Source organism: Salvelinus alpinus, chromosome 25 (assembly GCF_045679555.1).
Source record: "Salvelinus alpinus chromosome 25, SLU_Salpinus.1, whole genome shotgun sequence".
Lineage (NCBI taxonomy): Eukaryota > Metazoa > Chordata > Actinopteri > Salmoniformes > Salmonidae > Salvelinus > Salvelinus alpinus.
In genome coordinates this window covers 16,302,801-16,315,934 of record NC_092110.1, presented here as the reverse complement: position 1 = coordinate 16,315,934, position 13,134 = coordinate 16,302,801, and the positions used below count along the sequence as shown (strand labels likewise).

The 13,134-nt window shown below is 38.0% G+C and overlaps 4 non-coding genes across 4 annotated transcripts; all 4 read left to right on the top strand.

Annotated features, from left to right (window-relative positions):
* Nucleotides 1-833: 833 nt before the first annotated feature.
* trnar-ucg (transfer RNA arginine (anticodon UCG)) lies at nucleotides 834-906 on the top strand. The gene has a single exon. It is a non-coding gene; the product is annotated as a tRNA-Arg (tRNA).
* Nucleotides 907-4,418: 3,512 nt separating this feature from the next.
* On the top strand, nucleotides 4,419-4,491 carry trnar-ucg (transfer RNA arginine (anticodon UCG)). The gene has a single exon. It is a non-coding gene; the product is annotated as a tRNA-Arg (tRNA).
* A 1,720-nt stretch (nucleotides 4,492-6,211) lies between these two features.
* Nucleotides 6,212-6,284, top strand: trnar-ucg (transfer RNA arginine (anticodon UCG)). Its single transcript has one exon. It is a non-coding gene; the product is annotated as a tRNA-Arg (tRNA).
* Nucleotides 6,285-8,720: 2,436 nt separating this feature from the next.
* trnar-ucg (transfer RNA arginine (anticodon UCG)) lies at nucleotides 8,721-8,793 on the top strand. The gene has a single exon. It is a non-coding gene; the product is annotated as a tRNA-Arg (tRNA).
* The last annotated feature ends 4,341 nt before the right edge of the window (nucleotides 8,794-13,134 follow it).

Genomic DNA, 13,134 nt, shown 5'->3' with positions numbered 1-13,134 from the left:
CGTCTCTTCATACTTGTTCAATATCACTAGCTTTCCTCATTCGGACCGGTTCACAATTTTCATGTCTATTGTGGTAAAACAACGTCTGCATGATGTCATATTGGATTATGTGGAGTAGAGTGTGTCACCTAATGGAAAAGGTGTTTGACTTCAAATCAGAAGATTGAGGGTTTGACTCTCCTCGTTGTTTTTTAATTTCATTAGCTCAGCTAATTTGGACATGTTCGCAACTTCCCGAGATAAGGCTTTGTTCTTCTTGCTTTGAAAAGCTAGGACATTGTTATACAATTTAATAATCTAAGAGTGCGAGGCCTGAGTAATATTGTGTCTGATTATGCATCACAAGATTGAGGGATAGCGTCTCTTCATACTTGTTCAATATCACTAGCTTTCCTCATTCGGACCGGTTCACAATTTTGATGTCTATTGTTGCAAAACAACGTCTGAATGATGTCATATAGGATTATGTGGAGTAGAGTGTGTCGCCTAATGGATAAGGTGTTTGACTTCAAATCAGAAGATTGAGGGTTTGACTTTCCTCGTTGTTGTTTAATTTCATTAGCTCAGCTAATTTGGACATGTTCGCAACTTCCCGAGATAAGGCTTTGTTTTTCTTGCTTTGAAAAGCTAGGACATTGTTATAATATTTAATAATCTAAGAGTGCGAGGCCTGAGTAATATTGTGTCTGATTATGCATCACAAGATTGAGGGATAGCGTCTCTTCGTACTTGTTCAATATCACTAGCTTTCCTCATTCGGACAGGTTCGCAATTTTCATGTCTATTGTGGCAAAACAACATCTGCATGATGTCATATATGAGTAGATGAAACAGGCTGCGTGGCCTAATGGATAAGGCGTCTGACTTCGAATCAGAAGATTGAGGGTTCGAGTCCCTTCGTGGTCGTTTAATTTCATAAACTCAGTTAATTTAGACTTGTTTGCAATTTCCTGAAATAAGTCTTTGTTCTTGTTGCTTTGAAATGCTAGGATATTGTTATGCAACTTCAATGATCTAAGAATGCGAGATCCGTGAAATATTTTGTCTGATTATGCATCACAAGATTGAGGGATAGCGTCTCTTCATACTTGTTCAATATCACTAGCTTTCCTCATTCGGACCGGTTCACAATTTTGATGTCTATTGTTGCAAAACAACGTCTGAATGATGTCATATAGGATTATGTGGAGTAGAGTGTGTCGCCTAATGGATAAGGTGTTTGACTTCAAATCAGAAGATTGAGGGTTTGACTCTCCTCGTTGTTGTTTAATTTCATTAGCTCAGCTATTTTGGACATGTTCGCAATTTCCCGAGATAAGGCTTTGTTCTTGTTGCTTTGAAAAGCTAGGACATTGTTATACAATTTAATAATCTAAGAGTGCGAGGCCTGAGTAATATTGTGTCTGATTATGCATCACAAGATTGAGGGATAGCGTCTCTTCATACTTGTTCAATATCACTAGCTTTCCTCATTCGGAATTGTTCGCAATTTTCATGTCTATTGTGGCAAAACAACGTCTGCATGATGTCATATAGGTGTATATGGAACAGGCTGCGTGGCCTAATGGATAAGGCGTCTAACTTCAAATCAGAAGATTGAGCTTTCGAGTCCCTTCGTGGTCGTTTAATTTCATAAACTCAGTTAATTTGGACTTGTTTGCAATTTCCTGAAATAAGTCTTTGTTCTTGTTGCTTTGAAATGCTAGGACATTGTCATGCAACTTCAATGATCTAAGAATGCGAGATCCGTGAAATATTTTGTCTGATTATGCATCACAAGATTGAGGGATAGCGTCTCTTCATACTTGTTCAATATCACTAGCTTTCCTCATTCGGACCGGTTCACAATTTTGATGTCTATTGTTGCAAAACAACGTCTGAATGATGTCATATAGGATTATGTGGAGTAGAGTGTGTCGCCTAATGGATAAGGTGTTTGACTTCAAATCAGAAGATTGAGGGTTTGACTCTCCTCGTTGTTGTTTAATTTCATTAGCTCAGCTATTTTGGACATGTTCGCAATTTCCCGAGATAAGGCTTTGTTCTTGTTGCTTTGAAAAGCTAGGACATTGTTATACAATTTAATAATCTAAGAGTGCGAGGCCTGAGTAATATTGTGTCTGATTATGCATCACAAGATTGAGGGATAGCGTCTCTTCATACTTGTTCAATATCACTAGCTTTCCTCATTCGGAATTGTTCGCAATTTTCATGTCTATTGTGGCAAAACAACGTCTGCATGATGTCATATAGGTGTATATGGAACAGGCTGCGTGGCCTAATGGATAAGGCGTCTAACTTCAAATCAGAAGATTGAGCTTTCGAGTCCCTTCGTGGTCGTTTAATTTCATAAACTCAGTTAATTTGGACTTGTTTGCAATTTCCTGAAATAAGTCTTTGTTCTTGTTGCTTTGAAATGCTAGGACATTGTCATGCAACTTCAATGATCTAAGAATGCGAGATCCGTGAAATATTTTGTCTGATTCTGCATCACAAGATTGAGGAATAGCGTCTCTTCATACTTGTTCAATATCACTAGCTTTCCTCATTCGGACCGGTTCACAATTTTCATGTCTATTGTGGTAAAACAACGTCTGCATGATGTCATATTGGATTATGTGGAGTAGAGTGTGTCGCATAATGGATAAGGTGTTTGACTTCAAATCAGAAGATTGAGGGTTTGACTCTCCTCGTTGTTTTTTAATTTCATTAGCTCAGCTATTTTGGACATGTTCGCAATTTCCCGATATAAGGCTTTGTTCTTCTTGCTTTGAAAAGCTAGGACATTGTTATAATATTTAATAATCTAAGAGTGCGAGGCCTGAGTAATATTGTGTCTGATTATGCATCACAAGATTGAGGGATAGCGTCTCTTCGTACTTGTTCAATATCACTAGCTTTCCTCATTCGGAATTGTTCGCAATTTTCATGTCTATTGTGGCAAAACAACGTCTGCATGATGTCATATAGGTGTATATGGAACAGGCTGCGTGGCCTAATGGATAAGGCGTCTAACTACAAATCAGAAGATTGAGGTTTCGAGTCCCTTCGTGGTCGTTTAATTTCATAAACTCAGTTAATTTGGACTTGTTTGCAATTTCCTGAAATAAGTCTTTGTTCTTGTTGCTTTGAAAAGCTAGGACATTGTCATGCAACTTCAATGATCTAAGAATGCGAGATCCGTGAAATATTTTGTCTGATTCTGCATCACAAGATTGAGGGATAGCGTCTCTTCATACTTGTTCAATATCACTAGCTTTCCTCATTCGGACAGGTTCACAATTTTGATGTCTATTGTTGCAAAACAACGTCTGAATGATGTCACATAGGATTATGTGGAGTAGAGTGTGTCGCCTAATGGATAAGGTGTTTGACTTCAAATCAGAAGATTGAGGGTTTGACTCTCCTCGTTGTTGTTTAATTTCATTAGCTCAGCTAATTTGGACATGTTCGCAACTTCCCGAGATAAGGCTTTGTTCTTCTTGCTTTGAAAAGCTAGGACATTGTTATAATATTTAATAATCTAAGAGTGCGAGGCCTGAGTAATATTGTGTCTGATTATGTATCACAAGATTGAGGGATAGCGTCTCTTCGTACTTGTTCAATATCACTAGCTTTCCTCATTCGGACAGGTTCGCAATTTTCATGTCTATTGTGGCAAAACAACATCTGCATGATGTCATATACGAGTAGATCAAACAGGCTGCGTGGCCTAATGGATAAGGCGTCTGACTTCGAATCAGAAGATTGAGGTTTGGAGTCCCTTCGTGGTCGTTTAATTTCATAAACTCAGTTAATTTAGACTTGTTTGCAATTTCCTGAAATAAGTCTTTGTTCTTGTTGCTTTGAAATGCTAGGATATTGTTATGCAACTTCAATGATCAAAGAATAAGAGAACCGTGACATATTGTGTCTGATTCTGCATCACAAGATTGAGGGATAGTGTCTCTTCATACTTGTTCAATATCACTATTTTTCCTCATTCGGACCGGTTCACAATTTTGATGTCTATTGTTGCAAAACAACGTCTGAATGATGTCATATAGGATTATGTGGAGTAGAGTGTGTCGCCTAATGGATAAGGTGTTTGACTTCAAATCAGACGATTGAGGGTTTGACTCTCCTCGTTGTTGTTTAATTTCATGAGCTCAGCTATTTTGGACATGTTCGCAATTTCCCGAGATAAGGCTTTGTTCTTCTTGCTTTGAAAAGTTAGGACATTGTTATACAATTTAATAATCTAAGAGTGCGAGGCCTGAGTAATATTGTGTCTGATTATGCATCACAAGATTGAGGGATAGCGTCTCTTCATACTTGTTCAATATCACTAGCTTTCCTCATTCGGACAGGTTCGCAATTTTCATGTCTATTGTGGCAAAACAACATCTGCATGATGTCATATATGAGTAAATGAAACAGGCTGCGTGGCCTAATGGATAAGGCGTCTGACTTCGAATCAGAAGATTGAGGGTTCGAGTCCCTTCGTGGTCGTTTAATTTCATAAACTCAGTTAATTTAGACTTGTTTGCAATTTCCTGAAATAAGTCTTTGTTCTTGTTGCTTTGAAATGCTAGGATATTGTTATGCAACTTCAATGATCAAAGAATGCGAGAACCGTGACATATTGTGTCTGATTCTGCATCACAAGATTGAGGGATAGTGTCTCTTCATACTTGTTCAATATCACTAGCTTTCCTCATTCGGACCGGTTCACAATTTTGATGTCTATTGTTGCAAAACAACGTCTGAATGATGTCATATAGGATTATGTGGAGTAGAGTGTGTCGCCTAATGGATAAGGTGTTTGACTTCAAATCAGAAGATTGAGGGTTTGACTCTCCTCGTTGTTGTTTAATTTCATTAGCTCAGCTAATTTGGACATGTTCGCAACTTCCCGAGATAAGGCTTTGTTCTTCTTGCTTTGAAAAGCTAGGACATTGTTATAATATTTAATAATCTAAGAGTGCGAGGCCTGAGTAATATTGTGTCTGATTATGTATCACAAGATTGAGGGATAGCGTCTCTTCGTACTTGTTCAATATCACTAGCTTTCCTCATTCGGACAGGTTCGCAATTTTCATGTCTATTGTGGCAAAACAACATCTGCATGATGTCATATATGAGTAGATGAAACAGGCTGCGTGGCCTAATGGATAAGGCGTCTGACTTCGAATCAGAAGATTGAGGTTTGGAGTCCCTTCGTGGTCGTTTAATTTCATAAACTCAGTTAATTTAGACTTGTTTGCAATTTCCTGAAATAAGTCTTTGTTCTTGTTGCTTTGAAATGCTAGGATATTGTTATGCAACTTCAATGATCAAAGAATGCGAGAACCGTGACATATTGTGTCTGATTCTGCATCACAAGATTGAGGGATAGTGTCTCTTCATACTTGTTCAATATCACTATTTTTCCTCATTCGGACCGGTTCACAATTTTGATGTCTATTGTTGCAAAACAACGTCTGAATGATGTCATATAGGATTATGTGGAATAGAGTGTGTCGCCTAATGGATAAGGTGTTTGACTTCAAATCAGAAGATTGAGGGTTTGACTCTCCTCGTTGTTGTTTAATTTCATGAGCTCAGCTATTTTGGACATGTTCGCAATTTCCCGAGATAAGGCTTTGTTCTTCTTGCTTTGAAAAGTTAGGACATTGTTATACAATTTAATAATCTAAGAGTGCGAGGCCTGAGTAATATTGTGTCTGATTATGCATCACAAGATTGAGGGATAGCGTCTCTTCATACTTGTTCAATATCACTAGCTTTCCTCATTCGGACAGGTTCGCAATTTTCATGTCTATTGTGGCAAAACAACGTCTGCATGATGTCATATAGGAGTATATGGAACAGGCTGCGTGGCCTAATGGATAAGGCGTCTGACTTCGAATCAGAAGATTGAGTGTTCGAGTCCCTTGGTGGTCGTTTAATTTCATAAACTCAGTTAATTTGGACTTGTTTGCAATTTCCTGAAATAAGTCTTTGTTCTTGTTGCTTTGAAATGCTAGGACATTGTCATGCAACTTCAATGATCTAAGAATGAGAGACCCGTGAAATATTTTGTCTGATTCTGCATCACAAGATTGAGGGATAGCGTCTCTTCATACTTGTTCAATATCACTAGCTTTCCTCATTCGGACAGGTTCGCAATTTTCATGTCTATTGTGGCAAAACAACGTCTGCATGATGTCATATAGGAGTATATGGAACAGGCTGCATGGCCTAATGGATAAGGCGTCTGACTTCGAATCAGAAGATTGAGGGTTCGAGTCCCTTCGTGGTCGTTTAATTTCATAAACTCAGTTAATTTAGACTTGTTTGCAATTTCCTGAAATAAGTCTTTGTTCTTGTTGCTTTGAAATGCTAGGATATTGTTATGCAACTTCAATGATCTAAGAATGCGAGATCCGTGAAATATTTTGTCTGATTATGCATCACAAGATTGAGGGATAGCGTCTCTTCATACTTGTTCAATATCACTAGCTTTCCTCATTCGGACCGGTTCACAATTTTGATGTCTATTGTTGCAAAACAACGTCTGAATGATGTCATATAGGATTATGTGGAGTAGAGTGTGTCGCCTAATGGATAAGGTGTTTGACTTCAAATCAGAAGATTGAGGGTTTGACTCTCCTCGTTGTTGTTTAATTTCATTAGCTCAGCTATTTTGGACATGTTCGCAATTTCCCGAGATAAGGCTTTGTTCTTGTTGCTTTGAAAAGCTAGGACATTGTTATACAATTTAATAATCTAAGAGTGCGAGGCCTGAGTAATATTGTGTCTGATTATGCATCACAAGATTGAGGGATAGCGTCTCTTCATACTTGTTCAATATCACTAGCTTTCCTCATTCGGAATTGTTCGCAATTTTCATGTCTATTGTGGCAAAACAACGTCTGCATGATGTCATATAGGTGTATATGGAACAGGCTGCGTGGCCTAATGGATAAGGCGTCTAACTTCAAATCAGAAGATTGAGGTTTCGAGTCCCTTCGTGGTCGTTTAATTTCATAAACTCAGTTAATTTGGACTTGTTTGCAATTTCCTGAAATAAGTCTTTGTTCTTGTTGCTTTGAAATGCTAGGACATTGTCATGCAACTTCAATGATCTAAGAATGCGAGATCCGTGAAATATTTTGTCTGATTATGCATCACAAGATTGAGGAATAGCGTCTCTTCATACTTGTTCAATATCACTAGCTTTCCTCATTCGGACCAGTTCACAATTTTCATGTCTATTGTGGTAAAACAACGTCTGCATGATGTCATATTGGATTATGTGGAGTAGAGTGTGTCGCCTAATGTAAAAGGTGTTTGACTTCAAATCAGAAGATTGAGGGTTTGACTCTCCTCGTTGTTTTTTAATTTCATTAGCTCAGCTAATTTGGACATGTTCGCAACTTCCCGAGATAAGGCTTTGTTCTTCTTGCTTTGAAAAGCTAGGACATTGTTATACAATTTAATAATCTAAGAGTGCGAGGCCTGAGTAATATTGTGTCTGATTATGCATCACAAGATTGAGGGATAGCGTCTCTTCATACTTGTTCAATATCACTAGCTTTCCTCATTCGGAATTGTTCGCAATTTTCATGTCTATTGTGGCAAAACAACGTCTGCATGATGTCATATAGGTGTATATGGAACAGGTTGCGTGGCCTAATGGATAAGGCGTCTAACTTCAAATCAGAAGATTGAGGTTTCGAGTCCCTTCGTGGTCGTTTAATTTCATAAACTCAGTTAATTTGGACTTGTTTGCAATTTCCTGAAATAAGTCTTTGTTCTTGTTGCTTTGAAATGCTAGGACATTGTCATGCAACTTCAATGATCTAAGAATGCGAGATCCGTGAAATATTTTGTCTGATTATGCATCACAAGATTGAGGAATAGCGTCTCTTCATACTTGTTCAATATCACTAGCTTTCCTCATTCGGACCGGTTCACAATTTTCATGTCTATTGTGGTAAAACAACGTCTGCATGATGTCATATTGGATTATGTGGAGTAGAGTGTGTCACCTAATGGAAAAGGTGTTTGACTTCAAATCAGAAGATTGAGGGTTTGACTCTCCTCGTTGTTTTTTAATTTCATTAGCTCAGCTAATTTGGACATGTTCGCAACTTCCCGAGATAAGGCTTTGTTCTTCTTGCTTTGAAAAGCTAGGACATTGTTATACAATTTAATAATCTAAGAGTGCGAGGCCTGAGTAATATTGTGTCTGATTATGCATCACAAGATTGAGGGATAGCGTCTCTTCATACTTGTTCAATATCACTAGCTTTCCTCATTCGGACCGGTTCACAATTTTGATGTCTATTGTTGCAAAACAACGTCTGAATGATGTCATATAGGATTATGTGGAGTAGAGTGTGTCGCCTAATGGATAAGGTGTTTGACTTCAAATCAGAAGATTGAGGGTTTGACTTTCCTCGTTGTTGTTTAATTTCATTAGCTCAGCTAATTTGGACATGTTCGCAACTTCCCGAGATAAGGCTTTGTTCTTCTTGCTTTGAAAAGCTAGGACATTGTTATAATATTTAATAATCTAAGAGTGCGAGGCCTGAGTAATATTGTGTCTGATTATGCATCACAAGATTGAGGGATAGCGTCTCTTCGTACTTGTTCAATATCACTAGCTTTCCTCATTCGGACAGGTTCGCAATTTTCATGTCTATTGTGGCAAAACAACATCTGCATGATGTCATATATGAGTAGATGAAACAGGCTGCGTGGCCTAATGGATAAGGCGTCTGACTTCGAATCAGAAGATTGAGGGTTCGAGTCCCTTCGTGGTCGTTTAATTTCATAAACTCAGTTAATTTAGACTTGTTTGCAATTTCCTGAAATAAGTCTTTGTTCTTGTTGCTTTGAAATGCTAGGATATTGTTATGCAACTTCAATGATCTAAGAATGCGAGATCCGTGAAATATTTTGTCTGATTATGCATCACAAGATTGAGGGATAGCGTCTCTTCATACTTGTTCAATATCACTAGCTTTCCTCATTCGGACCGGTTCACAATTTTGATGTCTATTGTTGCAAAACAACGTCTGAATGATGTCATATTGGATTATGTGGAGTAGAGTGTGTCGCCTAATGGAAAAGGTGTTTGACTTCAAATCAGAAGATTGAGGGTTTGACTCTCCTCGTTGTTTTTTAATTTCATTAGCTCAGCTAATTTGGACATGTTCGCAACTTCCCGAGATAAGGCTTTGTTCTTCTTGCTTTGAAAAGCTAGGACATTGTTATACAATTTAATAATCTAAGAGTGCGAGGCCTGAGTAATATTGTGTCTGATTATGCATCACAAGATTGAGGGATAGCGTCTCTTCATACTTGTTCAATATCACTAGCTTTCCTCATTCGGAATTGTTCGCAATTTTCATGTCTATTGTGGCAAAACAACGTCTGCATGATGTCATATAGGTGTATATGGAACAGGTTGCGTGGCCTAATGGATAAGGCGTCTAACTTCAAATCAGAAGATTGAGGTTTCGAGTCCCTTCGTGGTCGTTTAATTTCATAAACTCAGTTAATTTGGACTTGTTTGCAATTTCCTGAAATAAGTCTTTGTTCTTGTTGCTTTGAAATGCTAGGACATTGTCATGCAACTTCAATGATCTAAGAATGCGAGATCCGTGAAATATTTTGTCTGATTATGCATCACAAGATTGAGGAATAGCGTCTCTTCATACTTGTTCAATATCACTAGCTTTCCTCATTCGGACCGGTTCACAATTTTCATGTCTATTGTGGTAAAACAACGTCTGCATGATGTCATATTGGATTATGTGGAGTAGAGTGTGTCACCTAATGGAAAAGGTGTTTGACTTCAAATCAGAAGATTGAGGGTTTGACTCTCCTCGTTGTTTTTTAATTTCATTAGCTCAGCTAATTTGGACATGTTCGCAACTTCCCGAGATAAGGCTTTGTTCTTCTTGCTTTGAAAAGCTAGGACATTGTTATACAATTTAATAATCTAAGAGTGCGAGGCCTGAGTAATATTGTGTCTGATTATGCATCACAAGATTGAGGGATAGCGTCTCTTCATACTTGTTCAATATCACTAGCTTTCCTCATTCGGACCGGTTCACAATTTTGATGTCTATTGTTGCAAAACAACGTCTGAATGATGTCATATAGGATTATGTGGAGTAGAGTGTGTCGCCTAATGGATAAGGTGTTTGACTTCAAATCAGAAGATTGAGGGTTTGACTTTCCTCGTTGTTGTTTAATTTCATTAGCTCAGCTAATTTGGACATGTTCGCAACTTCCCGAGATAAGGCTTTGTTTTTCTTGCTTTGAAAAGCTAGGACATTGTTATAATATTTAATAATCTAAGAGTGCGAGGCCTGAGTAATATTGTGTCTGATTATGCATCACAAGATTGAGGGATAGCGTCTCTTCGTACTTGTTCAATATCACTAGCTTTCCTCATTCGGACAGGTTCGCAATTTTCATGTCTATTGTGGCAAAACAACATCTGCATGATGTCATATATGAGTAGATGAAACAGGCTGCGTGGCCTAATGGATAAGGCGTCTGACTTCGAATCAGAAGATTGAGGTTTCGAGTCCCTTCGTGGTCGTTTAATTTCATAAACTCAGTTAATTTAGACTTGTTTGCAATTTCCTGAAATAAGTCTTTGTTCTTGTTGCTTTGAAATGCTAGGATATTGTTATGCAACTTCAATGATCTAAGAATGCGAGATCCGTGAAATATTTTGTCTGATTATGCATCACAAGATTGAGGGATAGCGTCTCTTCATACTTGTTCAATATCACTAGCTTTCCTCATTCGGACCGGTTCACAATTTTGATGTCTATTGTTGCAAAACAACGTCTGAATGATGTCATATAGGATTATGTGGAGTAGAGTGTGTCGCCTAATGGATAAGGTGTTTGACTTCAAATCAGAAGATTGAGGGTTTGACTCTCCTCGTTGTTGTTTAATTTCATTAGCTCAGCTATTTTGGACATGTTCGCAATTTCCCGAGATAAGGCTTTGTTCTTGTTGCTTTGAAAAGCTAGGACATTGTTATACAATTTAATAATCTAAGAGTGCGAGGCCTGAGTAATATTGTGTCTGATTATGCATCACAAGATTGAGGGATAGCGTCTCTTCATACTTGTTCAATATCACTAGCTTTCCTCATTCGGAATTGTTCGCAATTTTCATGTCTATTGTGGCAAAACAACGTCTGCATGATGTCATATAGGTGTATATGGAACAGGCTGCGTGGCCTAATGGATAAGGCGTCTAACTTCAAATCAGAAGATTGAGCTTTCGAGTCCCTTCGTGGTCGTTTAATTTCATAAACTCAGTTAATTTGGACTTGTTTGCAATTTCCTGAAATAAGTCTTTGTTCTTGTTGCTTTGAAATGCTAGGACATTGTCATGCAACTTCAATGATCTAAGAATGCGAGATCCGTGAAATATTTTGTCTGATTCTGCATCACAAGATTGAGGAATAGCGTCTCTTCATACTTGTTCAATATCACTAGCTTTCCTCATTCGGACCGGTTCACAATTTTCATGTCTATTGTGGTAAAACAACGTCTGCATGATGTCATATTGGATTATGTGGAGTAGAGTGTGTCGCATAATGGATAAGGTGTTTGACTTCAAATCAGAAGATTGAGGGTTTGACTCTCCTCGTTGTTTTTTAATTTCATTAGCTCAGCTATTTTGGACATGTTCGCAATTTCCCGATATAAGGCTTTGTTCTTCTTGCTTTGAAAAGCTAGGACATTGTTATAATATTTAATAATCTAAGAGTGCGAGGCCTGAGTAATATTGTGTCTGATTATGCATCACAAGATTGAGGGATAGCGTCTCTTCGTACTTGTTCAATATCACTAGCTTTCCTCATTCGGAATTGTTCGCAATTTTCATGTCTATTGTGGCAAAACAACGTCTGCATGATGTCATATAGGTGTATATGGAACAGGCTGCGTGGCCTAATGGATAAGGCGTCTAACTACAAATCAGAAGATTGAGGTTTCGAGTCCCTTCGTGGTCGTTTAATTTCATAAACTCAGTTAATTTGGACTTGTTTGCAATTTCCTGAAATAAGTCTTTGTTCTTGTTGCTTTGAAAAGCTAGGACATTGTCATGCAACTTCAATGATCTAAGAATGCGAGATCCGTGAAATATTTTGTCTGATTCTGCATCACAAGATTGAGGGATAGCGTCTCTTCATACTTGTTCAATATCACTAGCTTTCCTCATTCGGACAGGTTCACAATTTTGATGTCTATTGTTGCAAAACAACGTCTGAATGATGTCACATAGGATTATGTGGAGTAGAGTGTGTCGCCTAATGGATAAGGTGTTTGACTTCAAATCAGAAGATTGAGGGTTTGACTCTCCTCGTTGTTGTTTAATTTCATTAGCTCAGCTATTTTGGACATGTTCGCAATTTCCCGAGATAAGGCTTTGTTCTTCTTGCTTTGAAAAGCTAGGACATTGTTATACAATTTAATAATCTAAGAGTGCGAGGCCTGAGTAATATTGTGTCTGATTATGCATCACAAGATTGAGGGATAGCGTCTCTTCATACTTGTTCAATATCACTAGCTTTCCTCATTCGGAATTGTTCGCAATTTTCATGTCTATTGTGGCAAAACAACGTCTGCATGATGTCATATAGGTGTATATGGAACAGGCTGCGTGGCCTAATGGATAAGGCGTCTAACTACAAATCAGAAGATTGAGGTTTCGAGTCCCTTCTTGGTCGTTTAATTTCATAAACTCAGTTAATTTGGACTTGTTTGCAATTTCCTGAAATAAGTCTTTGTTCTTGTTGCTTTGAAAAGCTAGGACATTGTCATGCAACTTCAATGATCTAAGAATGCGAGATCCGTGAAATATTTTGTCTGATTCTGCATCACAAGATTGAGGGATAGCGTCTCTTCATACTTGTTCAATATCACTAGCTTTCCTCATTCGGACCGGTTCACAATTTTCCTGTCTATTGTGGTAAAACAACGTCTGCATGATGTCATATTGGATTATGTGGAGTAGAGTGTGTCACCTAATGGATAAGGTGTTTGACTTCAAATCAGAAGATTGAGGGTTTGACTCTCCTCGTTGTTTTTTAATTTCATTAGCTCAGCTAATTTGGACATGTTCGCA